Source organism: Athene cunicularia, assembly GCF_003259725.1.
Source record: "Athene cunicularia isolate RWA chromosome 5 unlocalized genomic scaffold, athCun1 chr5_part1, whole genome shotgun sequence".
Taxonomy (NCBI): domain Eukaryota; kingdom Metazoa; phylum Chordata; class Aves; order Strigiformes; family Strigidae; genus Athene; species Athene cunicularia.
Window position 1 is genome coordinate 37791594 of NW_020799101.1, and position 15170 is coordinate 37806763.

At 47.2% G+C, this 15170-nt stretch overlaps 1 protein-coding gene across 5 annotated transcripts in view; it reads right to left on the bottom strand.

The window, feature by feature from the left end:
* Positions 1 to 15170, bottom strand: part of SLC8A3 (solute carrier family 8 member A3) — a 113811-nt gene that overhangs the window by 97695 nt on the left and 946 nt on the right. Inside the window, exon 2 of one of the 5 annotated variants that reach the window (XM_026849576.1) lies at positions 14150 to 14280. The exons of the other annotated variants lie outside the window; for them this stretch is intronic. The gene's annotated coding sequence lies outside the window, so the exon portion shown is untranslated. The remainder of the gene's footprint in view (positions 1 to 14149; positions 14281 to 15170) is intronic. 5 annotated transcript variants of the gene reach the window in all.

Consider the following 15170-nt stretch of genomic DNA (forward strand, 5'->3'; position numbering starts at 1 on the left):
CTCCCCTTAAATCATCATAAAAAACTTTGGATTTGACCTGCAAATAACATTAGGTTGTCTGGCAACTCCCTCTCCTTCCCCTCTCCCTCCCAGACGTCAAATAAATCTGACACACTAGTACATCTGTGGCCATATATCCTCCCTCCCCTGACCCTACACTAGCCAGGAAAGGCTGCTGATTAGATCTGAGTGTGGGGTGAGCCGCATTCAGGCATGGGCACTGCATGAGGGCCAGACAGAGACATCTCAAGATCAAGGGTTTTGTCTCCTTGACAAGCATCTGTCCCAGAACAGAGCAGATACAGCACTGCTATTAGTGTCATCCTATAGCCCCACTTCGAAGCTGGAGGAGACAGAAATAAGGTTCAGCTTAAAAACAGGGCCTCACATTCCTCAGCTCAAAGCACGTAAAAAAGCTTTTTGATTGAGCACACATTTTTTTTATAACCATCAGCAAAAATTGAAATTATAGTCTTTCTGCCAAAGAACACAAATAACTGAGTTTTAACAGAAGAGGTATTATACCTAATTCACACTCTTCCCTCCCCCAAAATAAAAGCATAACAAAATATTTAATACAAAGCGTATTTTTCAACTGTCTCCATCCAAACACTATTGACCCCTTTGCTCACCACTGCAAAAGTAGTACCCAGAGTGTAAGGTAAGATTTATCTGCAAGCCAAAGGCCAGAGCAGTGTTATTAGAATCGTTTTGCCAGATAAATGCAAATTTCCAAACACAGACCAGACCTTACACTCTGATGGCACATGCCTATCTGATATGAGCACAACCACGGACCCCAAGCTGATTTTACATGGGTTATTGCACAGCAATAGGTAATTTAACTCCCTACTACCACACCAGTTGGGTTTTATGAGGAAAAAAGCACCATAACTCATGCTTAGGCCGTGACAGATCTTCACAGCTTGGCTCTATGGAAAAGTTATGGCAGGAAGCTAGAGATGTTTGTTGCTTTGCACTTCACAGTAAACATGCCAAAACCCAGAATTAGCTGCCTACAGAATAACCCCCTTGGTATGTGTTAAAAGCAGCCTTTTTTTTTCTCTCAAGATCATGCAAAAAGCTACCATAAAAAACCTGAGCTCTGGTAGCAAGTCTTTTAATATTTACAAGCTGGTGTCTCTACTAATTTGAGCAATTCCTACCATTTTAGCATAGCAAATGGGTATTAATTGACATAACGACTAAAGTCTATTCATTCCTCATAGAAATGATGCAGTGATGGGATCCAGTTACATCTGGTTATCCCAGGGCTGACCCAAATGGAGCACAAGTCTGTGTATGGCTTGGAGCAACCTCCAAACACTCAACTCGCCCCATGGAACTGGTCCATGATGGTTTTTCTGTATTTTAGTATCTATGATGCTCCTGGAGAAGCAGTGCCATAAATACCTAACCCATAAAGATGCCTTGTATCTAATTGTCCCCTTCCAATACCAGACTGGCTGCACTTGACTGGCTGGGCATTTTAATTCCTACTTTCACCCCAAATGAAAAATAACTGTACAGTATAGACAAATACATATGGATGTAGGAGCTGTGGTTTATGCTGTATGCACAGACATGTAAAGGAGGAGGTGGCAGACACAGAAGGAAACCTGTTGGATAGCCACAGCAAAGCTCTGAGTGCCATCTGAGAGCCTTTTATCATTATTATTATTATTATGCCTTCCTTTTCTGTCCTATTCAAATGCCTTTATCTCAACCTATGAATTTTACTTTTTTTCCCAATTGTCTCTCCCATCCCACCGGGGCAGAGAGGAGAGAGCGAGCAGCTGTGTGGTGTTTGGCCACCTGCCTGGTTAAACCACAACAGTCCTTTCTGGTGCCCAACGTGGGGCTCTGAGAGCCCCTGGTGCAGGCTAGTGCAGCCTCCTTGGGAGCTGTGGTGAGCCTGCTCTTCCATTCCCCATGCACATCGGTATGTTTGATATTCCTCAGGCTAAGGGACAGAAAGCATTACCCTCTTCCTTTTTTTTCCCCCAGAACTGTAGCCTTTCTTACATTCAGAAAACAAAATCTGGTATTTAGGCTGACATACAGATTAGTAGAGGCCATCCTCCTGCTTAAAAAGCAGTATTATATGCTCTGATACAGATGAGGTTTCTTTTTTTCATGAATATTACATGATCTCACTGTTGTTTTTTCCGGGACTTTCAAGTGGCCAGCTCACACAGGAGATAGCAGGGACCTCTGGAGGCCATCTAGCCCAACCCCCTGATCAAGCAGGACCAGCTAGCCAGTTGCCCAGGACCACATCCAGTTGGCTTTTGAGTATCTGGAAGATATTCAAGCATGAAGGATGGAGCCTCTACAACCTCTCTGGGCAACCTGTGCCAGTGTTCAGTCACACAGTAAACAAAGGGCAGGTATGGAGTCCAGGCCTGCTTGTGACAACCACATCCAGTGTTAGTGCATGGGAAGCCAGAAGAAGCTCACGCTGCACACAAACTGCACGAGGAGCTCGCTGTAGTGCTTTGGTGGTAACCACACGTATATATCTGGCAAGAAGTCACTGTTGTGACCTTCTGCAAGTTGCTGGGAAGCTCCCATTGCACATTTAGAGACAGGTCTTCAAACATCAGCCTTTTTGTTGCATTTAGAGTTATTTCTAAACACAGTTAAAGCCTTTTGGTGCTTGATACCAGTGCACATCTGAACACATCATTCTGAACAGCCTGAACAGCCCCAGATTGAGAGGGCAGGTACTTTCAAGTACATCCTTCGGGCCCTTGATTTAATGCCTGTGATGTGAAAGGCCCAATGAAGAGGCTGAAAGTCTTTCCTTTGAGTTTTAGAAGGCTGAGGGAAATAAAGAAGTGAAGTTACTGGGTCACCCACGCGGTGGCCTCTCTGCCTTTTCCATGGACTGCAGCTGATGGAGAAAACCTGGAGCCAACACCACATGGGGTTGCAAGAGGCACTGACTCCTCTGCTGCAGCCTTCAAGGCGCTGGTTTTCATCTCTCTCTGTCTTGCTTGTTTATAAAGAGCAGCAAAGACCATTTGGGGAGTGGGGGTGAAGGGGAAAAAAATTATTCCAGCAGCGTGAGGAAAACTTGTCAGTAAAAGACATTTTATGTACTGCCTGTGGCAGCACACAGGGTGTGTTATTTACTGCTCCCGCTTCTCGGACATATTATACTGCTGGTTCAGGTGCCACCATCAGAGCGCAACTTATCACCTAGTGACTCACAGCATCCTAGAGGAAAGATGACAGCAGCAACTCGTGACGTTTCTTTAACACTCCAGTGACAGATCTGCAACAGCTACAATTAAAGACCCTAGGATTTGTTGTCAACAGTGCATTTGTGCTGCAGAGCCAGTAGTTATCTGTACACAGGGGTGGGCTAAGTGGTAAATAAGAGGGGAGAAGGTGGTGTAGTCATACCTCACCCTCTTCAGATCCAGAACTAGTTAAGAAGAATACAAGTTTTGTGACAGCAAACACTCATTCGAGGCAAACCAAACAAATCATGTGATGTGCTGGATTTGATGCAATAAGTAGCCAGGCAGGGAGCCCTCCCCTGGCTGGCTCCCGGGCCAGCCACCAGACGGTCACTCTGGGTGCTAACCCTGGCGGCTGGGGCACACACTGCCCCAATCCTCCAGAACAGGCCTGTTTATTTCTTAACTTCTCCAAGAAAAAAATAAAAATAAAAATTCTGATTTTTTTTCTTTTGTCCAAATACAGAAAAAAATATATGTTTTTACCAAGAAAGCCACAACACACACAACAGAATTGTTTGCCCTCCACAAGTCTATTCAGAAGGGTTCATTCCTGGCTCAGTGAGAAAGAAAATATTTTAAAAGTGAATGGAGGCAGAAGCAGCACAAACAGGGCTGTGGGAGACTGGGCATAAAACAGGGAGAGGAGAGGAAGAGGAAAAGGCCACACTTCAGAAATCATCTTTACCACTGCAGCAAAGAACAAGCAATTGTCATTTGTCATGTTAGACTGAAGAATTCTACACTCCTCTGTGTGACAGGCACAGAAATGGGGTAGATAGGAAAGACTCTTGCTTAGCTCAATTAGCACAGGTTTCACTAATTTCAGAATTACTTAGACCAGAGCCAGAAGAGTTGTCTGGCCCATGCCTCAGGGGCCGCCACTGCATCGTTCCCCTTGTGAAAATTATTTCCTAGTACTTTGTCCAGCCCAGTTTTAAATTACCCAAGTGATGGCATTTCCACCACTTCCCATAGAGACTCTGCCATGATGTAATTTATCTCAGAGGTTTTAGCCGTCTTCCTTATATTTAGGATGAAATTAAGAAAATTTATGCTGCTAGTTCTCATTATCCTGTCCTTGGAGCACTCTCAACCATTCTCCTCCCTGCCTGAGATTTACATGCTTCAGATACTTGTAAATAGCTGCTCTCCTCCACAGTTATTCTTTGGCCAAAGCACACAAATTTATTTTAATCTTTATAAATTAGCCCAAGCTGCCCTTTAATCATTTATCTTCATCTCCTCTTGGTTCTCCATCTTCAAGGCGCTCAGAAGCAGCCGGGTATCCGGGAGAGCCATACCTCAGTGCCTGCTCCCACTGAAACTAGCAGCAGATCTACTCTTGTTGGAGCAGGAAAGCCAAGCCTGGGCAGTGAATTCTCGCCCCTCAGCTCTGCCGTACGGCAGGTTTTCATGAGGTACTGGACTGTTACAAAGATCAAATCGAGATTGATATACAGGAACTCACTGTGTTGCTCCCTTTCAAAGGTTTCTCCGCCTGTTTGCTATGTCCCCAGCGTGATGGGGCTTGCAAGATGAGCACTGTGCTGACTGGCATGTGTGGAACGAAAGCAGATATTTCCAGAGTTTCAACCAAAAAGTCAGGGTCTCCAGCTGAGAGGAGGGAAATACACTGTAACGCGCTCACTGCTTCTGCAGATCTGAGCACAGCAGGAGGCATGAAAAATGCACTGAGCTACGGGTTATCCTCAAAATACCTCCCACTTCACTTGGAAGGTGCCAAAACCTGTAAATTTATCCATTTGAATACAGTTATCAAATAGGATTTCACACAGCAACCTCATCCTTTACTGACGTATCTCTTATTGACACATACCTCTTATTGACAATTTAGATATCTTAATCCTTCAGTGAAAGCTGCTAATTCTGCAACTGCTTTAAAAAAATAAACCCTCACATCTACCATGATTAATTCATTCTTTGTAAGTCCAGGCTGTTTATTGCTCTTTGTTCATTTATGCACTAGCTGTTTACAGATTCTTTCTTAATATTAGCTCTGTTATTTGTTAGAAACACAAGTCATATTTACCATATGATAATTGCAGAGATGACATGGACAACAAACAGTTGAAGCTGAGATACTAAAGCAATTACAGTAAGTGGCAGCAGTCTCCAGGCTATCCGCTGCCCCACCTTCATTTCCCCCACCCTCAGTGGCTTTCCTTGTGGGCTGTATAATGCCATATGACACTCTGATCTCTATAGCAAAGACAGGCAGAGGTTTGTTCTTCACTACGGCATTACCAGGCAGGATTATTTGCCTTTTTCCTTTCAGTCTGTGTTTCAGCTGCAGGTCTGCCCTCCCTGGCTCCCTGTCCCACTCTGTCCTGTCAAGGGTAGGCAGTCTGAAATATCGTCTAGAGCTAGTCATCCTCAATACCACATTTTCTTTCTCACTGTCACAACAGCGCTAACTTCCTCCTCTGACCCATCCATGGTCTCAATGTGTCTCAGATATTTCACCAAAGTCACAAAAGACCAGACTTCACAGGGTAGTTAGAAGCTCAGTGAAGCAGCTCTTTAACCCATGTGGACACCTTGACCTCATGGAAATCAAGATTTTCCACTGGACATCTAAACATAATTTAAAATTCCAGCAGAAAAATAAACAGATGACTACAAGAGGACACTGCTTTCTTCTCCAAAGACATGAGGTTTATTTCTTGATTCCTGCCTAGAGTACTGGGCAGGTCCCACACCCAAAAGGCTAAACTAGGTAAATATGTGACTTGAACCTTCAAGGAGATTTAAAAAAAAATCAAGATTACCTGTATGTGTATGTCAACTTGGGGGTGGTGCATACAACAAAGCACCTTGTCCAAAAAGGATGAGGCTCCTCCCATGCCATTTCTAACACACCTGCAATGATACTCTCCTAATTCCCAACAGTCAGCAAGTCTTACCTTAGACACTAGTGAGAGACATTTGAAAACTGAATGCAAGGCATCATGTATCAGAAAAATTTCCTAGCAAAGTACATAATAATCATGTTGTTGTTTATCTCCAAAGTGGAAGAAATATCATCTTCACTGTATTCAGAACACTACTTACACCCGCTTCACTCACTTGACCCTTCCCTCCAAAAGCCTCCTTTTACACAGTCACCTGAAAAATGAGGACTGTCTTTTCAGTGCAGTCAACCTGCATACGGTCAGCTGGAGGCTGGGAAAAGAGAGAGGGTCCTTAGGACCATATTTTCTCTAGTGTAAATCAGCATAGGTCCAATGAGCCCAAATCAGCAATGCCAGCTTATTCTATTGGAAGACCTGCCTGAGGAGCTCTGGCAACATTTCATACAACATAAACCTCCAAAAGGAAAGCTTAATCTATTTCCTCTTTGCAGCTCATGTCACACACATCAGCTGGGGGGCATCTTCCTGCTTCTTCCATACCAACTATATTCCTCTCCATCCTGCACTGATTCCTCCCTCCTCCCAGCACTCCATGCTGGCCCTGGATTTGCTACAACTAGTCCTGCCAACAGGAGCAGCTGAGTCATGGGAGATGACCACATCAGCCAAATGCACTGAAATGAGACAAGGGAAGGAGAAAATCCTCCCTCCCCCCACAACCTGAGACCCCACCAAACAAGGCCTGGAGCCTCTCTTCTCCACCATGTGCCCTGTGCCACTTTGGACCAGCATCCTGAAGTGCCTCATCCTGGAGGTATAATGACAGGAGTCAATGGCTTTATGTAGGTGCTTGGATAACACGCTCATCCCATGCAGCCACCCACTGTAAAGTCTATTTAAGCCACCAAGGCAAAGATAGATAACAGCCTCTATCTTGCCACTGAGAGGCACAGCCTCTGTTATGGATGCTAACGGTACCACATCTCCATCAGTTTTACTGAGGAGCTCGAGTCCCCTTCGGGCACTGCAGAAATTATCTTTCCATCCAGTTCTGCAAAGAGGAGATTAAAACTGAGTTGTGCTTTACTTGCTTTGAAGTCCAAATCGCTCCTAAGACAAGGCTAAGGCAAGAAAATTGCAGGGTCCTTCTCTTGCTGGACCTTTCAGTGGAGGACTGACTTGAGCAACAGCTAAGGCAGGAATGAAGAGCCTGTTTTCACACCCTTACTCCACACTCGGTTCTTGTCCCCTGCTCTCTCAGCCCAGAAAGCCTTTCCTGCTCAGCTGTACTTCTGTGGTGGTTCCCTGAACCTAGCTCCTTCCACCATCGCTGATGACAGTAACTCCTGACAGTATCTAACAGAAAAACACTTTGCCCAGAACAGGAGCAACAATCCCCAAACACCAGTGGGTGAGAAGCAGTGGGACAGGGAGAGCATTACCCTGAGCTGAGCCACCATTACTATTTCATTCAGGTCAGTGACACAAATGGGTAAAAGAACAAGTACAAAAGGTCTTTGGCAAAAGGATGGTTACTTTTAAAGACAAGCGAAGCTTTGAAATAAATTTATTTCACTGTGGGGGCTCAAACGAATAAAAATGTTTTTTTAATGAATTTGAGGCCTGTATCCCAACAACCCTCCACTCTGCAGTAATCCTTCTTCTGCCCATTCTCTCTGCCCTCTGAACTGCCCGCAGACACGCACACAAACACCTCTGTGCCCCTTCCCCTGACCTGTCCTCCTACAGCACCCACAGTCCTTCCCATTCCCAGCTACCAACCAAGCAAGAGGCAGCAGGTACTGCAGCCCCTCCTGAGCCCCCTGTGCTGCCCAGGCAGTCAGAAAGCCACCAGCACCACTGGTGCACCTTTCATGAACTGCATAAGAACGTGGCATCTGAGAGACCACCATACTTTTGTCCGAGGTGATTGCAGCCAGTCCGCTGTGCTGTTGGCTCCCACACAGATACTTGCAAATTATGACCATGCCACCTCTTCATGCTCTCTTTTGCAACGGTAAGTAGATGAGATTTCTGGAATCCTGAGCAACCAAGCACAACTCCCACGTCCACTCCCTCAGCCTTCCCTGGGAAATCAGCTTTGGTCAGAGCGACTGAGCTGGTCAACCAGGCCAAGAGAAGCTTGAGGCTAACACCGACAGAAAGCTCCCAGGCCCAGGGTATTTTATCTTGTGAGCACTAGAAACTTTTTAAATTCTGTGCTGTGCATTTGTGCAATCTGTGGAACGCAATGCCATATGAAACAAATTAAGATAAGTACTGGAAGACTCGAAGGAAAAATAGATGTGCATGGAAGTCAGTTCCTAACATGCATGTACAGTGAAAGCTGGAAAGGCCCTTCCTAACTGAGCATCTGCTTCCTGACTGGGCCAACCTCTTGTTTGTCACAGCAACCAAGCCCACATTGGCCCGAGAGACTGGCAGAAAGCCACACACAGAGGATAAATGGGGGGTTGAACATGTGAGGGATGCTGTTACAAGAGTGGGAAGCTAGAAGGCATGGAGTTGTTGAGGGAAGTGGGGAGTTGGGGCAGTTACTGGAGAATCATGAAGAAATCTATATATTTAAGAGGGAAAAGTAGAGTAGGGAAAAGGCCAGAGCTGGGAAAAGTAGTGGTGGCCATGACTTGGTGGGATGCATGAAGCAGCAAGGAGATGGATCTAGGCAGGCAACAGGCAAGCCAATGGGTTTTTTGGGCGTGGTGTAGGTGTAGCAAGTGCAGCTGAGCATCTTCTCACCTTCAGTCATGCGATTCCCCAGAGGGGAGGCAGCTCTGTTGTGCTCTGAAGGTTAAGCTGTGCCTTCTGCCTGGCATAAAAGCACAGTGCAGCCAATGGGTAAAACTGCCTACCTACTTAAAAGCAAACCCCAACACTGCCAGGAGGGACAGGCTTTATTTTTAGCTGGGACACCAGCAGGGTCACTGCTGGTGCTGCATTTCCCCATGGAAGCCAGGGTTTCATGAAGTGTACTGTGTGTGCAGGGTCACTGCAGGGGAAACATCTGTCAGGTCAGCTTTGGGGAGATGGATTATTTAAGTTAGAGAAAAGGAAACATTTACTAGAAGAAGTGAACCTGAAACTACTCTAGAAGGTTAAAATGGAAGGAAAAAATGATGCTTAAAGAGTCAGAGCAAGTGGCAATTTATGTGAGGGCAACGTCTAGTGCACCCATCTCCAAGATGCTCACACGGGAGAATACCCCATCACATCTAACTCTGGTTGCATCCCCTCTGCTTGCCTCCTGTAACCCAAGCTTTGAAAGGCTCACTCTTGCCTGGAGGCTGCCAAAACAAAAGCAGCAACATGTCATTATCCCTCATCGAGATCCTTCACAAAGGAAATGCACATGCAGAGAGACTCATCTTGCCTTGAACTTTGAAGACAACACCACTGAGACCTCCACCTCACTCTGGTCCTCAGGTCCTCACACACGGGACTCCAGTTAGCCTCAAGGCAGGCAGCTCACCCAGGACTCACAGCACCCTCAGCAAGCGCAGGGCAGCAGCACAGACAGCCTGCTGTGGCCTCCTGAGAACAAGGAGTCAGGGCCTTCCCTGCCAGTGGGTTTCATGGGTGCAAACCTAATAAAACAGTTGGCACCACTCCCACTTGCACTGCCAGGGAATGCAGTCTGGAGGCTTCAACATGGAGAGATTGTTGTTGACGAAGTGCTGAGTGCTAGTGTGAAGCTTTGAAGGGACTTGAAAGAATCAAGAGCAGAAGGAAGTTCTCATTTTATTCTCTTCCTTAAAAACCTGAGTCCATTTGGCATGTTGTGTCTGAGAAATAGTTTGACCTAGACTCTCTGCTCCATTGTTCTTAAAAATCAGGATTGACCCCTGTACATGTACTTGGGAAGATTTTATATTTAAAATTATTTTGTCTTTTTTTTTTTTTTTTTTTTTTTTTTTTTCTGCTGATTCTTGTGCCTCTTAATAGAGTAAGAAGGGCTTTGAAGACCCTGTCACTCTTAGGTTCTTTGCAACTAATTTGCATTCAGGACTATCGGTCTCATCAAGAGCAGACTTCAAGGCTGAACCAACTCCAAGCCTTAACTGCTTCAGGCAATTCAGGCAGCATCTTTACAGGTGAAAGCAGGGCTTCTTAAGCCAACCTGAATGTTTCCACCTCTGCTCATTTGTTCCCATGCTGCACTAGCTCTCCCTCTTTTGTTGGCATAACTCTCTGCATGGCTATGCCATGAGTAAGACTGGGAACTGACCTGGCTGAAAAGCAAGCTGAACCCACCACCTGGCCCACGTGCCACTGTGCCAGTACCCTGCAGCGGTGGGGATGGGAGCAGGAACAAGCAGCCCGCGTGGGAAGGCTGTAGAAACCAAGGTACAAATGACAAGCATGGCAGAGGCATTAGCTGTATGGGCAGGGGCAGATTTGCCTTTTGCAGCGGGGAACCCTGCAACACCTCCTGGACCATTTAACAGCCTCGTCCCACTATGCCAAGGCAGAGATACATCTCCACCTGCATTTTTCCCAACCAATGTGCGTGTTCAAGAGTCACTGAGTAATCCCTGCCAAAACCATGGAAGAGGATAAAGGTGTTCATTAAAGTGAACTTTAAACTCAATGTCGAGGTATTACTTCCCACCAAGGAAAAGTTCACCTCAAGGTGGTAAACCAAGAGATCCATGCCTTAGTGCCCCAAAACAAATGTTCCTGACAGCAAACGGTATGGAGGGCAAAAGGACAGCTTCTTCACACAGCACATTACACCAAGTGCCCATCCATCACGAGCCAGGGTGGGCCAGCAGTGCATGGCAGAGGCAGCGCTGCCTTCCCGTCCGGGTGTGGGGACTTGTGGCCCTGGGGCAGCGGTGGGTTTCACAGCCTGCCTGGACCCTGGTGACAGACTCTCTCCTACCACTACTTGCACTGAGGGGAGCTAGGACATACCCAAGGGGATCTGCAGCCCAACAGCAGAGTGAGGTGCAGACATGCCCTAGCTCTCCCTGGATTTGCCCCCGCTCTGGCCTGGGGAAGAAAACCAGCTTTCACCAGCATGCAGCATATGAACACGCTGGCAGGGCGCCTTGCGCTGTCAGCACTGGAGGGCCCCATTCACTCCCGGACATGTCACCTTCAACACAGCCTCAGCAGTCAGCTCTAAGTGCCCTCTCACAGGTACATCCCTGCATCGCTACATTTCTTTAGATTAAAACCATATTCAGCGCTGCTGCTGGAGAGTGCTGCTGTTTGCTTTGAGACAGCCTCCAAGTACCAGCCTAGGAAAGGGTGAAGATGAAAGCAATGGCAATGCAGTCTCATATGTCTATAGTTTCTAAAACTCTTTGACACCTCCCCGGTTGCAAAACATGCCCAGCAGCATAGGATATTTAGTATTTCTGATTGCTCTTGACCTGGCTGTCTCTGCTGCTGTCCTGAGTTAGGAGGCTTAGGTAAAAAGACAGCAGAGTAGAGAAGGCAGCAAACAGAGCAAGTCCAGTTTTGCAGCCTTGAAATAATCTGCTCGTGAATGGAAATGCTGAATGGAAACAGAAGCTTCTCCCTAAAGCTGAGTGCTCTGGAAAAGCTCCCTGTTTTATTATGATGGAAAATCCTCATTGGAGTGTTTCGTTAGAAAACAAGCTATCATAAAAGAAACATTAAGAGGCGTAAGCTCCCCTCTCTCCCATGATGTCAACTGTCAGAGACATCAACGACAGCTCAGATGTGTGATAAAAGGCTCCAGCAAGCAGATTTAAAGACAGAATTACCAAAAACCTGAGAGTTGAAGGAGCATGGGGGCATGATCATCACCTGTTTAGAAATGCATCTTATGGGGTGAACTAATTACTTTACAACACTGTACCGCAGGAACAACGGCACCTGGGTCTTCTCATTGCAACACTGGCAAGATGGGGTGGTGGTGGCACCTTCAGAATGGCATGACACATCCCAGCCACCTGATACCTTGCCATTCCTGCAAAACCCTGTGACAGAAATGCCTAGAGGGGAGACTGGGAGGCCATCGTGCAGAACTTTGTGCACACACATCCTTGATGGCCTTCAACTAGAGCCTGCAGTTTAAAGCATTAAGGCAGAGAGAGAAGAGGAGAAGGAGGGAAGCCAACTACTGTCTACACCATGTTAGTCCCCAAACAGCCCAGCAGCCCACTGACACTGCAGGAAACTGGAGGAGGTTCCTGGATTTCATTCTGGAGGTGAGCAGGGACAGAAATCTCATCTTCAGCCCCAAACCCCATAGCTCCACGTCACTGAAATCACCAAATGCAGAACCACGAGCTCAGCAGCACAGAAGGTGTTTTAAGGGTGCCCCAAGAACAGCTTGTGATCTCATGTTTTCCTCGATGCATGAAGCTCTTCAGGACAAAGACTATAATTTATCAGACATTTGTATGGTATGGTACTTTGAAACACAGGCCCCCAACCAGGCTGATGCCTTTAGGAGTTACCGTTATCTAAACAGTAAATCAACAATAGTATTAATCTATGCCATGATACCTAAACACAGTGGGTGATGGTAGATGGAGCATCACAACTATCAATTTCCTGGCTTCAGAGATTTTTTTTTCCCTATTAAGAAGATGTTTTTGTCTGTGTAATTTAATTTCCTTCACTTTTTTTTTTTTTAAATATAGAATTAGGTATTACTGCCTGATTAAAAAAAAAAAAAAAAGAAGAAATTTGGCTGGCAATCAAAGCCATCTTTTTAACTGTTGAAGCACATGAAAGGCATCTGAAACATGACAGCAACAAAGAACAAGGCACTATTTGTCAACGCCACTTGGTCATTGGGGAAGCTTAGGGGAGGGGACTGATGTTGTTTGTTTAAAACAAGCAAACAAAAACCTGACAGACAGACCATTTATCTGTATAGTGCTCCACTTGAAAATATTGGCGGAGGGAATACATCTTAACTCGGTTTCTAATAAAAAGTGCTGACACACTCCGTTATGGCACTTCCCTGCCTAGGGGAAGGAGGATGCCTATCGCAGGAAGGACCCTCTGAAACTGAGGGATACATGTAGGATCAGGGACAACACGGCAGCAGGTCAGCCCAGGTCCTTAGCACCCCTCTGCCTGTCCAGACAGCAATACCACAGCATCTGCCACGCTCAGACCAGCCTCATCTGACGCCAGCTCCAGAGGAAGGCAGAGGAAGCAGAGAGGTTGGATTAATTCCTTTCCTTCCTACAAGCCAGCCAAGCCGAGGAGCAGTGCCCTGAGACCGCCATGCAGAACAACCGCCCGTGACTCCCACCAGCAGTCTGCTCGGGTGGGATGGGGCAGCTCCCACCCGCGCACTGCCCCGCTGAGGGCCTGTGGAGCACAGAGTGGTGCGTGACCCAGGCCAGGCTCCGCATCCTGCTCCACATGTGCTCTCCTGTTCTGGGTGCTGCTGTTCAAGACAGCGCAGAGCACGCTTCCCGCGCTGCCCAGGGCGATGGAAATGACCACCCCACCTGGAGACAGCATTTGCCACCTCAGGTGCCATCCTGTCAGGTGGCAGCTTCGCAGAGGAAGGGGGCAATCTCTCTGCCAGGAAAAAGTGCTACACAGAGCGGCGTTAGGATGGCTACACACCCGCCTTCCCTCCAGCACCCTGTCACCTGCTAATTATCACAACCATGTCCTCACCAAATCCCCACATGAGTAGAAAGATACCATTAACGATACAAATGAGACCCAGGGAGATGAAACAATGTGCCCAGCAGCACGCTGGCAGCGTGCCAGCGATCAGGCGCCTACCTGCTTTTCCACTACCCTTGCACAGGACCTCAGCAGCGGGATTACCACAACCTGTCATACCTTGGGCATTTGAGAAATGCTTGAACCACCCACTTACTAGAGCAGGACTCGTATTTGGCTTGGGGGAAAAAAAAACCCAGACTGCTGTACTGCACCTTTTACCTAGGGCTCTCTATCCCCATTCAGTCCTCTTCTTCCCCACTCTCCCTGATATTAAACCCTTATTTACAACAGGGGGTAACTGAATTGACTGCCATCACTTTGCATGCTCACCGCAGAACCGAGAGCTCCTGGGCTACTCTTGCTCCTCCCCAGCCAGCCCTCGGCAGCAGCTGGACGTGCTCTTTTCTAACATCACTACTCCTATTCAGGAAGCAAGTCTTGTTTCAGTTGACCACAGAAACCTGAACGTAAGCACCAAACATGACTTACTTTCTTAGCTAAACCATGATCAGGATAAACAAACGCCTGCAACAGCTGTGGATAGAGCAGGATTAGGGACTCCCCAGAAATGCTTGTGCTGTGGGGGAGCAATGCCTCCTGCTGCTGCACCGAACTAACGAGCACCTTCAAGGCCTCTGTGTCTCGGGAGCCCTCCCAAGCCAGCTCTGCTCTCCCAGGCCTCCCGCCAGGCTCACAGAGAGCACAGGATGAGTGCTCTTGAATGGGAAGATGCTGCTGTTACCTAAGTCTTCCAGCCTTGTCCTCTCCAGAAATAAAAACCAGCTAAAACAACCCACCCTTTTGTTCTATAAAGAGATGGGAGGAATTAAAGGAATATACATAGAAGCATGAGGAGGGGGGACATGCACAAGGCACCCCTTCTCACCCCCACTGTTCCTCCCGCATCTCACCTTAAATCTGAAGCTGATTTTTAGGGTGAAATCCCCAGAACAAGCCCAGGAACAAACCAAGGAGCCAGGAACCCAACCATTACACTACAGCTCCACTTGGGGGGGCAGAGGGGATAACGGCCATAACCTCACGTTTTAAAATAACAGTGAAAAAAACCCCCAAAACACTTGAAACGGTGTCATCTCCCACGCAGGGTGGTCGATACTTTAGACACGGAACATAGAGCCCTGAAGCAAGGCTGGGAGGGAGGAAGAGTATGAAATTACCCAACATTTAGGTCAGCCCGTGTGCGTGCGTGCGTGCGTGTATCGCCTCTCTCCCCCCGCCGGCCGGGCCCCGCCGGCGGCCCCGTGCCCTATTTAGGGCAGCGCCTGGCGCAGCGGCTATATTTGACACCCGGGATAAACAAGCCGGCCCCGGCGGACGGAGGGCGACAGCT